We start from the raw sequence: 12,968 nt of genomic DNA on the forward strand, positions 1-12,968 counted from the left end.
TCACAGCAGAGGTCAGCAGGCTCTCAATGGTGGAACGATAGAAGGTCACCAGCAGCTTGTGTTTAGTTGTTCCTTCCTGAGCTCCTCAGGAAGTGTAGCCGCTGCAGGGCCTTTTTGACCAGTGCTGAGGTGTTGACTGACCAGGAGAGATCCACAGAGATGTGAACCCCAAGAAATTGGAAGGACTCCACTCGCTCCACACTTTGGCCGTTGATGTACAGGGGGGGCAGTTTTTTTTTTGTTTTTTTGTTTGTATTTTTTTAAAGGGTTTTTAGGTGTAATTTCTTTATTTATTGAGACAGGGACAGTGCACAATTTACATTAACCTTAACAGGAGAAATAGATTGTACCTGCTAATTTCCACCTGTAGTCCTTGGGTAGGTTCATTGATTAATTGTATTTAATTGACCTTAGCTATCAACTGTTCTTCCTGGAGACCTATGTAGCATGTTTTTGGGTTTTCATTCCACCTGCTGTATTAAAATATTCACAGTGTTCATGAACATTTATTGTTTAAAGATGCACTGCATAACTTTTCTTGGAGAGGGCTCATGCTGTCTATCCCCATGGAGTCAAGCAAGCAAGAATGCAATAAAATCACCCCTAATGAAACTAAAGCTTTTAATGCCATACAGTGGGACACATAGCAATAACATTTCTGTAAAGAAAAAAAATGTGCTGTACCCTCCACCAGAAAAGTTACACAATGCACCTTTATACAAGATTCAGGGTTGCTTAAATTATACAGTAAAAGTGAAGATGTTTTGGTGTGGCATCTAGTGAGCTCTTGGATCGAACCACTCAAGTAAATCACCAAATCCAACTTTTTTTTTTTGATTGACCATTTGAATTAAACACTACTACATTTGATATACAGAAGACTCAGAAGAATTGGTTGTATGAAGTAAGATGTATAGAATTATATAGCAAAGATAACTCTGCTATACATATTATATTAACCATATTTTGCTTTTGTTGACGTATATATTTAGTTTAGAGTTATTTAACTTTTTTTTCTCTTTTGTTTGTATCTAAAATGTAGAAAGTAGTACAAAAAAAAGAAAACACTGAATGAGAGAGTGTATTTTTTATTTTATTTATTTATTTTTTGACAAAGCAGAGGGTGTGTAGGATTTAAGGATTTGGCTGTAAAATATATGTATTTTTTATGTAATCTTACTTCATATATTTGACGTTGATGATATTTGATGCAGTAAACACACAGAAAAAAGCACTAAATGAGAGGTTGAGTCCAAACTTTTAATTGGTAGTGTATACATAGTCTTATGGGAAAATCAGGTCGGAGCTTTTCTGTATGCGTCTCCTGTTTCTGTTTGACCGCGAAAACAAGCACAACATCCTTTTATAAGATTAAAACCCAATAAAATCACCATTTACTTGGATCACTTCTTCAAAATGACAGCTCTTTCACTGTGCAACATTCAAAACTGACAGAAACAATCCACCTCCAAAGCCTTTTACATTAAAACCAATGCTTGTCCTGTCCTTCACTTCAACCGCATTTGCAGGCAGTTATTATGAAGTCATGTTTGTCAAATGGCTATTGATTTTGTCCTTTAGCAACGCAAGCCAAGAACACATAGTTATAAACAGAGTGGGGAGAGTTAGTTTGAGGACATCCCCTTAAGATGATCGTCTATCCTCCTCATGATAAACGACTTGCACGCTTTGATCACTCGTTCTCAAAGCGGTGGAGCCCTGGAGATGTTTTAGTCGGCGTTCTATATTCCGCCTGGTGGGAGATTCAGTAGAACTTTGGGTATCTGAAAGTGTCTGAATGGGTAAGTCCTGCAGGAAGTGGATTTGTGAGTAAAATTATTCAAGGTTAAAGAAGTACTGGGATTGGGTGAAAGTAATGTTACTGTAAAATATTAATACTTGGGTAATTTTGACTGTAAAAGTAGTACTGTACATAAGTATACATTTTAGGTAGATTTTAATCTGGATACTTTTTACTTTTACTTCTGCATTAGGTAAGTAGAGTTTTTCTAGTGATACTTTTTCTTTTTTTTTCCCCCCTCCTGTACCTGTACTTTTACTTAAGTACTTCTACTTCTACTGAGTACCACCACTGAGTACCAGCCAATTGAATGTGAATAGAATTGGAGGGAAATTAATACAGATTTGACAGCAATTGTGATAAATAAGTTCCAACTGTTATCAAAATATTACCAATCAATCAATCCTTGATTTAGTATTATTCCTTAACAAAGGGTTACTAGAGGTAGTCCAGAATTCATAGAACCATAGTTACAATCATAACTTTCATTTGAGCTTACAACTTCAATTGCTGGGGTGTCCAACCTTTGTATTCTATAAAATGTTATTTTATCAAAATCAGTTCTCCAGTTTCAGTTTTTCCCTTCATCGGTCTAAACCTGCATTGCTGCACCTTCTACTTGTATACCTTTGATTTCAATTTACGTCAGACTCCAATTTTTGTTCTTCACTATTCTTGATCTTGATTAGAAGCTCACTGCAAAACAAAATCATGTGCATGGTTCAATATTTCAATATGAGGGTATAAACCTCATAAACTTCACATCCAAAACAACTAACAAACATCCATAAACACATGAGAATACAAACACAAAGTGAGTTGCTGCAAAGGCAAATTCAGCGTGCTGTTTGGTTGTATATTACTTTCTACCACTGGATGGAGTCAAGAGCCTTTACCATACATGGCTGTTCTCAAACTAACAAGAAGGAGGGTTCTGAACTATGTCCCAGAATATGGCAAAAGTATCAGGCTGTCAAACACTCGCAACTTGCAAAAACGAAGGAGAAGTGACAAAAAAAAAAAAAAAAAAAAAAAAACACAAGAGAATGAACAGGTCAATCACATATAATTCATACATTACATCTGCTTCAGTACATCCAGAACGCTGCAGCTCGGGTCCTTACTCGAACTCGGAAGTACGAGCACATAAGTCCTGTGCTCCGGTCTCTGCACTGGCTCCTGTGGCTCAGAGAATAGACTTTAAAGCAGCTCTGCTTGTGTACAAGTCTCTGCATGGCCGAGCACCAAAATCCATCTGTGACATGTTAGTGTCATATGAACCATCTTGCACTCGGAGGAGCTCAGGGACCGGCCTCCTGCTGGTGCCCAGAGTCAGGACTAAACACGGGGAGTCAGCGTTTCCGCTTCGTGCAGCTAAAACCTGGAACAGTCTTCCTGAACATGTGAGACAGACTCTTCTGTGACGCTGTTTAAATCCAGGCTCAAAACATTTCTGTTTAACTGTGCAAATAACTGAAAGGTTTTCATTCCACACTCTTCTCTCTAATTTATGTAATTAATGTCTCTCTCTATTTTTTTATTTACATTTTTAATTTTATGATGATAATTTATATTTTGATTAGTTTTATTATGATTTTAATGTATTTCTTATTCTGTAAAGTACTTTGAATTACTTTGTGTACAAATTGTGCTATACAAATAAACTTGCCTTACCTACATTGTGCAATGCAAAAAAGATGACTGCGAATAAAAAAGGTATACCATATACATTATAAATAGGAATATACAGGAGAGTACATCACATCCTTATTGCTGCAATATAACCATCAAAGCTGATATCAAAAGCTCAGTTTTAATGCTTTTAAATATATTGTAATGTAAGTTACAGGTGTTGGTGGTCGGAGGGGCCGATGGTGAAGATTGGCAGCCTTGCTTCCATCAGTCTGGCGTAGGGCAGCTGCGGCTAGTTTACCACCACCTGCTGTGGAGTGATTGAATAATGCACCAAATAGTAAGTGCTATTTAAGACAAATGCATTATTATTATTAGAACATTTGAACACTCAGAAAGAAGCCACTCCTCTGGGAATGACACTTTTTTTGTTGTGAGGCTGAATCTCTAACCCAGGGGTCTCCAAGCTATAACTCGGGAGCTACTGGTACCCCTCTACTCCCTTACAAGTAGCTCGCCAAAGGATTTCTGAATTACACGTATTGTGCTGAATAAGTCAAATCTGATTAATTAAGTGCCTTTTACAACTGTTCAAGTATCATTTTGGTTCCTAACGTTGTACACTGGTATTGAATAATAGTTTGTTTTATAGGCATCTAACTGTACCTCATCTAAAGCTTGCCATGTCATGCCATGTATATATTCAATTTCTTATGACTTGTAGCATTTTCTTTTCGTACAGGTAGCTCACCGGAGAAAAAAAGTTTGGAGACCCCCACTCTAACCACTATGCCACTGTGCTGCCACCAGTTGGTTTGAGCAGAGGGTACACAGAACTGGGTCAAACATACCATTGACTGAAATAAATATGACCAAAACCCGTCTATTTCTTACTTGACCTTATTTGTCCCCATTATTATGATTCACACCTAGGCCCGTGTATTTATCTCACCAACAACATATTTACCCAGACACAAATTACTCCAAGACCCTTCTCTATTGTCCAACTGAACCCATTTCTGCAATAATAGACCTCCACGCGAGCCCATTAATGCCTATAATGACTTTTCTTGAGACCGAGGACACCCACCCACCCAGCTGATCCTATGCCCACCGCACCCACCCACCCTGCCCCGTTACCCGTGCCCATGATAGAAGCTATTATCTGGGTCTCCCTCCTGGCTGCACATCAAACATGGATGAGCTCCCCCCATAAAAGGCTCAGTTTCCCTTTGATTTATACAAGGAATAAAAATTGGAAAGGTGAAAAGTCCAAAGCATGCATATTTTATCGCCACACCAAAGGCAAGACAGAGCAGATTTTTAGCGTGGAGGAAAAAAACTTTAAATAGATTGTGATAGGATTGGATAAGAAAGTAAAAATGGACCTATGAGCTGTATTGTTCAAAAGTCGTCTATGTGTTGTGTTTCGTAGCCTATATGGTTATTTTTGTCTGGTTACCAAGCAGCTGTTGGAACTACAAGATTAATTATTTAAACTTAAAATAGTTGTGCTATGCCCAATAGTCCCGGATTTTTGTTGTTTATATAGATTTCTTGTAATAGCAAACAAGGAAGTAAGATATATTTGAAAAGATACTTTGCAAAAACAGATACATGCTAATTGACAAAGTCATCAGAGGCTTGTAGTTTACGCTTAGTATAGTAATAGTTTCAAAAGTCAAATGTATTTCACTGCTGTTAAAATATTATTCCATCTCTTCTTGATAAACATCCACTATACAATGTCATTGATAATATCTCTAGACGTTGGTGGAAAACCTTTGGGCAATTTTTCAAAACGATGATGTTTGTTTTTGCCATTAAACTTTTGTACATCTTAAACTCCTTTTGTATTTTTGGCACTTAGTTGGATTGAAAGACATGAAGAAACAAGCAGAAAAAGAACATACTGAACTGAAACTGAACAGTGAGTTTTCAAAGGGTTACCTATGGTACGGTATGGCATATATGTGATCAGTGTTGGAAAGGTTACTTTTGAAATGTATTCCCCTACAGATTACACACACCAAAAAGTAGTCTGTAATGTAATCCATTAACTTACTTAAAATGAGTAACGTAATCTGAATACTTTGGATTACTTGATTTGCTGTAGAGAAGCAAAGACTAGGATATCATAACTTAAGATGTTTTGTCTGCTAAAAGAAAATAAAAAGCCCAGACTTTACTTAACCGTATTAAAAAATATTATTGATAGAAGAGGAGACACGTCTGCACAGCATGATTTAGTCCTGGTTTAGTCCTGTTAAATCCTGTTTTAGTCCTGACTTAGTCCTGGTTTAGTCCTGGTTTAGTCCTGGTTTTAGTCCTGGTTTTAGTCCTGGTTTTAGTCCTGGTTTTAGTCCTGGTTTTAGACCTGGTTTTAGTCCTGGTTTTAGTCCTGGTTTTAGACCGCCATGTAATGCATTTATTTCAACAAAGTAATTGTAATCCAATTACCACTCACTGAAACAGTAACTGTAACCGAATACAGTTACTCATAATTTGTACTCTGATTACGTAACTCTGATACATGTAATCTGTTACTCCCCAACACTGTATGTGATTCACATTAGCATTTCACCATGTAATATGCCTTAATATAAAGTGTAACACTATTAGTGTTTTTAGTCCAGATTTAGTCTTGGTCTAATGGTCAAGATGTTACTTGGAAAGTTTTATCTTTCATGAGGAGTTACATGGTACGAAAATGTGTTGATGATCTGTGTCAAAGTCATAATATATGGCAAGATGATTAGTTAAATGTTACTTAAAATATAAACTCTTCCAAAAGAGAATCAAACTCTATCCAAAAGACTCTTCTTTGTGAAGGTGATCACAGTCAAAACTATTGTCATCTAAACAGACATGTCAAACTCCTGCAGTATAATATCAAATATGTATTAGAGCTGGCCCAGCAGCTACAGATTATTATTGTTTTATTTTAAATGTTGTTATTATTTATATTTTGCTTGTTCTGGATTAATTGTTTAAGCAAAACTATTATTAAACATTTATTTTAATAAGAAAAGTTTTATTTTATATATCTTGAAAGAAAACAAAAATTTCACGACTTTTTTTTTTTTTTTATTTTGGTCTTCTATGAATTTGAGTTTCACACCCCTGATCTAAAATCATCCATCATCATATCATCCAATTTTGTAATTATTTTTATTATTATTATTGTTTTATTTTATTTTTTAATTTTCTCAGTTTGAATGTTTAAAGTTGCAAAGCATAACTGTTCTGGTGGAGTGGTGCAGTGTCTATTTATCTATATATCTAATGTAGAGTCACATGTCCCAAGGTATGGATTATGGAGGTTGGTATGTAAAAAGAATAGGCACCCAGTCTAAAATGGTTTGTCTCTTTTTTAATCACCATTTCTTTTTTCTTTTTCTTTTTATAAAAATAATCATTCTGCTTCATGGTTTTGTGGTTCCATGCAACATCACTAAAATATAAATTGCTGTGACGTCAAGCTTTGGGGGGTTCTACATGTCTGTATAGTGAAATGATTAGAAGTTACAATACTGACACACATGATGATACTTTAGCCAAACACAGCCAAAAAGTTTTAAGACTGTCTGACAACTCAAGAAAATATAAAATAGACTTAAACACCACATTTACAGGAGCAGATGTTCCCGTGTAGGTGTTTGATTTTCAACAAAAAGGTGAGACAACTGAAAACCTGAACTGAAAAAAAGTTTGTGACTGTGACTTTATGTGTGCGATTGTTTAAATCCGCTCACCTGTTGAAGTTCCAACTAAATCAACTCTTTCTGGTCAGATCGTGTTGAAATAAAACTCAGATTCAAGTCTAATTTTGAGTAACGGAGCTTCAGACGGAGCGGTGCCTACAGTTATGTCGATGACGTCAGCTCCGAAGTATCTATAGTTTAGCAGTGTGGTCAGTAAACAGGTCCTTTGGGTGCGCTTAGACTTAGAGCTGCTTAAAGAGACAGTGTTGATTACAGATCTGCTGATGACCTGCATTCTCCCAGTCCCTGTAGTGTTTCTGTAATAGCTCCATCTCCACAGACAGAGCCGCTGTGGGGGCTGGGACCATCTATTCTTCACTATACTCCAGATGCGTTCGACTGAATGAATGTATGAGAATTATCAACTATTTATGGTAGTTAAGTACGTGTTAAAATAAAATATGAATGCTCAATGGTAAATATACATGACTGAGTATGTTAAAAGTTCCTATATGGTTCCCTGTGGAATCTAGAGCTGTGTCAGTGATTTGTCTAGTCAAATGAATACAATCAGACATCTTCAGAAACAAGGATTCATTATGGCAGTTATGATTATTTATTTAGAATATACTTTAATATTCAACTTTTTTTCTCTGTACAAATCACTGCTTTTATCTTTACTGTATTATACACCTATTGATCTAATGATAATCTTTGAATGTCCTGAAAAGCACTATATAAAGAAAATGTATTATTATTTATGATTGTGATTTGTTCGAGTGTGCAGTTTTTTTTGTTCCCCCCCCAGGGTTATTGCAATTAGGAGAAAGTGATGTGATTGACCCTCCCACCGCTAAACCCTCACAATCACATCACTTTCTCCTTATTGCAATGAAGTATTTCATTGATTGTCTTGTTCAAAATTGTTCATAGTTATTTAATGGTATGAACTGAATGCATTAAGTTTTGTTTTCTTGTTATTTAATACCACACTTTGTTGTTGTATTGCTTTCGTTATATTGGTTTCTGTGTTGGTTAGCACTGGATTAAAACTTTTATTCTGATCGTTTTTGTTGTTATTTTTATTATTTTTTTCTTTGTTCCATTTTTTTTTTTTTTTTTAAAATTTTCCCAGGGTTATTGCAATTAGGAGAAAGTGATGTGATTGACCCTCCCACCTCTAAACCCTCACAATCACATCACTTTCTCCTTATTGCAATACTTTATAGATTGTCTTGTTCAAATTTGTTCATAGTTATTTAATGGTATGAACTGAATGCATTAAGTTTTGTTTTCTTGTTATTTATTACTTTGTTGTTGTATTGCTTTCGTTATATTGGTTTCTGTGTTGGTTAGCACTGGATTAAAACTTTTATTCAGATCGTTTTTGTTCTTATTTTTATTATTTTTTTTCTTTGTTCCATTTTTTTAAATTTTAAAATTTTTTCCTAGGGTTATTGCAATTAGGAGAAAGTGATGTGATTGACCCTCCCACCTCTAAACCCTCACAATCACATCACTTTCTCCTTTGTACTTTGTTGTTGTATTGCTTTCGTTATATTGGTTTCTGTGGTGGTTAGCATTGGATTAGAACTTTTATTCAGATAGTTTTTGTTATGTTTTTTTTTTGTTTTTTTTTTTTCAATTTGGAAGCTATATGATCATAAACAATGCTATATAAATACTATGGATTTGGAATTGGAAATTGGAAGTATGAGTGCCAGAGTTTCCCATACAAGGTCATTTTGGTCCATAGTCTTATTGGCTGGTTGAAGGTAAAAAGGAAAAATACTTTGAATAAAACAATAACTAGTTTGTCTCCTGTAGGTTAGACTACTGTAATGGCCTGATCATGGGCCTCTTCAAATGAGCTGTGAGACGCTGCAGTACATCCAGAACGCTGCAGCTCGGGTTCTGACTCGAAACAGGAAGTACGAGCACATAAGTCCTGCGCTCAGGTCTCTGCTCTCGCTCCTGTGGCTCAGAATCAGCTCTGCTTGTGTACAAGTCTCTCCATGACCGAGCACCAAAATACATCTGTGACATGTTAGTGCCATATGAACGAGGGATGGCCTCCTGCTGGTGCCCGGAGTCAGGACTAAATGCGGGGAGTCAGTGTTTCAGATTGATGCAGTTAAAACCTGGAACAATCTTCCTCAACATTTGAGACAGGCCTCTACTCTGACTGTTTAAATCCAGGCTCAAAACAGTTTGTTTAGCTGCACATGACTGAAAGGTTTTCATTCCGCATTCTTCCCTCTAATTTAATGATGACTATTTATGTTTTGACTTGCTTGGATTGTGATTTTTATGTATTTCTTATTTTGTAAAGCACTTTGAATTACTTTGTGTACGAATTGAGCTATACAAATAAACTTGCCTAGTTATTATTTCATACTAAAATACCTTAGAACAGTTGAATGTTAGGTATGACTAAGCCCATCCACATGACACAAAAACAGACATTAAGCATAGACCAGGACAAATGAACAAGGTTATTATAGTTAAAAAGTCAATGGAATTCCAACAACTTCCCTCCAGCTCTATTTTAAAATATTGTCATGACATGTTCTGATATCACATAGAAAAAAAAAAACTAAATAAATAAATAAATAATAGTCTGGTACCAGCATTACCATATGATACATGTTGAAAACGATCAAAAATACAACAACAGAGTGCCATCAATAAAAAGGAAAAAAGAAGAAAAACTATAATGTATAGAGAGAAAAAAAAAAAAAAACAAAACATGACACAACAAAGAAATATTCCAAAATAACAGTAACATGACTACATCAAGTGACAACCTGAAACAATGGTGCAAACTGAAAAATCTCTTGTATGTTACCCATCTCAGATTCCAACATAGCCTCCAGTCAGAATCCGCAATCACCAAACCCACCACCACCACCTCTCCCATCAGTCACCCCCACCTTCTCCACCTGCCCGGCCCCACACCCCTGCACCTCCACCCGCCCCTTGCCCACCCATTTCCATCCATCTCCCCTCCCCTCGCCATGGCTGCGACTCATTTCTGCTTATATTGCTCCATACATCCTCCTCCCTCTTCTATCTCCTCAAATTCATGGGATTCAGGTTCCCGTTATATGAAACATTGTGAAGACTTTTTTTCCAATTCAAAAAGATGTAATATTATGTTTTAAATTGTTAATTGCTATGACAACTGTCCAATTTTTTGCTATGATTGTGACACAGATAGGTTGAAAAATTGAAATGTCATAATCTCAGACAGTAGGTAAGGGGCTATATGTAACTCTATGGGAGATTCACTGTTTTTTGAAAGAAAAAATAAAATAAAAATCCATAAATGTTGAATCTTTTCGATATTCCACTAACCTGCAATGTGAACCTCCTATCAACTGATAACTGGGGGTTGAATATGGCACCACTTTCTGCAGCTATTGTGAAAGATGATTTCACTTTAGTTTATTTACACTGACAGAGATGTTGAACTTTCTGACATTTTTTCAAATTTTGAGTTTATTTATTTACTCCAGTTCCAGTAACAAATCTACAGTCTGACAGCTTAACAGCTTTTTTCATTAAGGATTCTAAATATCCAGGGTGAAAATGTCACCAGTTATCTTATCAAAATAAACTCATGAGCCACCAAATTTAAATTTAACAAAACAATATTTGTAATTTTGCATGAAATAAATCCGTGTAAACAATCAAGAACTAATATGGGTTAACATTACTGTTAGTATTTGGAACCTTTCCCATTCAAAAAAGATTGTTGTTGATTGCTAGGGCAACTGTTCTAATTTTTCATCATTGTAACATGGATAGGTTGAAGAAGACTTGAAATCATAAGCAAAGTTTGACTTTTGCACTGGGAGGGGCAAACATTTTAAAGTTCAAGATTTAAAGTGAGTATTGTCTTGTGCACAGTGAAGAAATGCTTTGCCCTGTACAATGAAATTATTGCTTTACTGTCCATGACGCCATGCATTATAACTATTCAGTGACATTACATGCAACAGTTATAATGTTATTACACATACAGCAGTACTGTTCATAAGCCTCCCATAAAGCCAAACACCACACAGCATCACACATGAGGTGTGTAGGAGGGGGGTTAGGGGTGTAGTGAGCGTGGTACACAGGGTTATGCTGTCTACCCACTTCTCCCGACGTGAGATATAAAAAAATAACAAATATAAAATAGCTACAACTTAAATGTCAAACCAGAGCTACTGGCAATGGTGAAAACAAGCTGCATAGGCTCATGATATCTCCAGTACTGTCCTATAGTGACCTGAGACATCAGGGACCAGGACTAAAACAGGACTATGTCAGAACTGAACCGGGACTGAGTGTCATGAAGGGCTCGAAGGTGCGCCCATGTAGACCGTCGGGTGACCGCAGGCGAAAGGACCAACCACCCAATCATAAGTAAATATTTGTATTGGCCATATTATAGACTCAATGTCATGACATATTTCAGCCACTAGGGGGGACAGTTACTCCCCTGACCTCCGCAAACTCCGCCTATGCTTGAATTTTGTTTGTTTGTTTGTTTGTTTGCTTTGTGACAACAGTTATCTCATCAAAATAAACTTATGAGCCTCCATTTGTAATATTGTATGCAATAAATCCATGGATACAATGAAGAATTGATATGTCTCAACATTTCTGTTTGTGGACTTTAGTGGACAAATTCTAAGCTATATAGTAACCATATAATTAAGTTGTACAGTAACCACCTACAGTAACGACCAATTAAACAAATAAGGTAAAGACGTTAATGTTACCTAACCGGCTCTTATGTTACTTACAAGTCTCAGCCACCTTTTTTCATGTTTTGTAATATTGTGTAACTAATCCTAACTTAAATTGCATTGTGCTTCTCTCCACTTTTTTCTCTAGTTTCATCCATTCCAGAACCTAACCCCTTTGTTCAGAAACTTTTAAATGGCCCATATCCTCCTCCCCCTTTCCTCCCTCTTCCTCCCTTCCCATCTCCTCACATTCCCAGTCTACCATTTTCCCCCCTTTTTTTCCTGCTTCCCATCCGCTGCTGTCTGAATTATGCAGTGGCCGTGCAGCTGCAGCGGTGCCATTGTCCCGGCTTCAATGTTAACGCGGCGTCCTTGTCACAATTATCGGCTCGCTATCATCCATCAAACCTAATCATTGTCGTACACCTTCACAGACAAACAAAGAACCTTCTGGAGAACAAAGGGGGCGCGTGGATGTCTGATATCCCATGTTAGAGCTCACAGTGTCATGTTGGATTGAATAATGCAATTGGAACAGGCAAACAGAACATGTGTGGAAAAGATGGTGGGTGAAATATGCAGCAGTTGTTGTTTTAGTGGTCTAATAGTGCTGTTTGGTTTGACTTGGGAATATTGACATGAAAATTACTGTAACGCTATTGTGTACAGTAGTTAATGGTTTAGGGGTTATATCTGTGGAGAGGCAACCCTGCTCATAGTTAGAATGCTTGTTTTTCTAGGTGTTTTTGAGCTAGAAAACCAGCTATAATTGATATAAATGTAAGGTAGAGCTGTTTAATGCCATATTGTGGAACATTCCAGACAGAGCAATGACATATTCATAGAAAAAAACAGAAGATGGACTCCCCAACAAAAATATTACATAGAGAACCTTTAATATAAATGATCATATTTGATTTTAACCTCGAGCAAATCCAATCATGAAATTCAAATGAGTTATAAAATTAGCTCATTGTAATTGGAGTTTATGTTTGTCACGAAGGAACTTGGTTTATTATGTAATATTGAAGTTATATTAGAAGTAGGAGTCATGTTCTCTGCATTTGACCCATTCTTTAACACTGGGTA

The 12,968-nt window shown here is 36.4% G+C and overlaps 1 long non-coding RNA gene across 2 annotated transcripts; it reads right to left on the reverse strand.

Annotated features, from left to right (window-relative positions):
• Window positions 1-1,072: 1,072 nt before the first annotated feature.
• LOC129408892 (uncharacterized) lies at window positions 1,073-12,962 on the reverse strand. Of its 2 annotated transcripts, none has more exons than XR_008632135.1 (2): window positions 5,811-12,962; window positions 1,073-5,750 (listed from the first exon to the last, which is right to left on the reverse strand). It is a non-coding gene; the product is annotated as an uncharacterized LOC129408892 (long non-coding RNA). The 2 variants fall into 2 exon arrangements; XR_008632136.1 differs by having other exon boundaries at window positions 1,073-5,762.
• Between the last annotated feature and the right edge of the window lie 6 nt (window positions 12,963-12,968).

The sequence above is a fragment of the Boleophthalmus pectinirostris genome, unplaced genomic scaffold (genome assembly GCF_026225935.1).
Source record: "Boleophthalmus pectinirostris isolate CB_2022bp ecotype Guang Dong unplaced genomic scaffold, ASM2622593v1 HiC_scaffold_18, whole genome shotgun sequence".
NCBI lineage: Eukaryota > Metazoa > Chordata > Actinopteri > Gobiiformes > Gobiidae > Boleophthalmus > Boleophthalmus pectinirostris.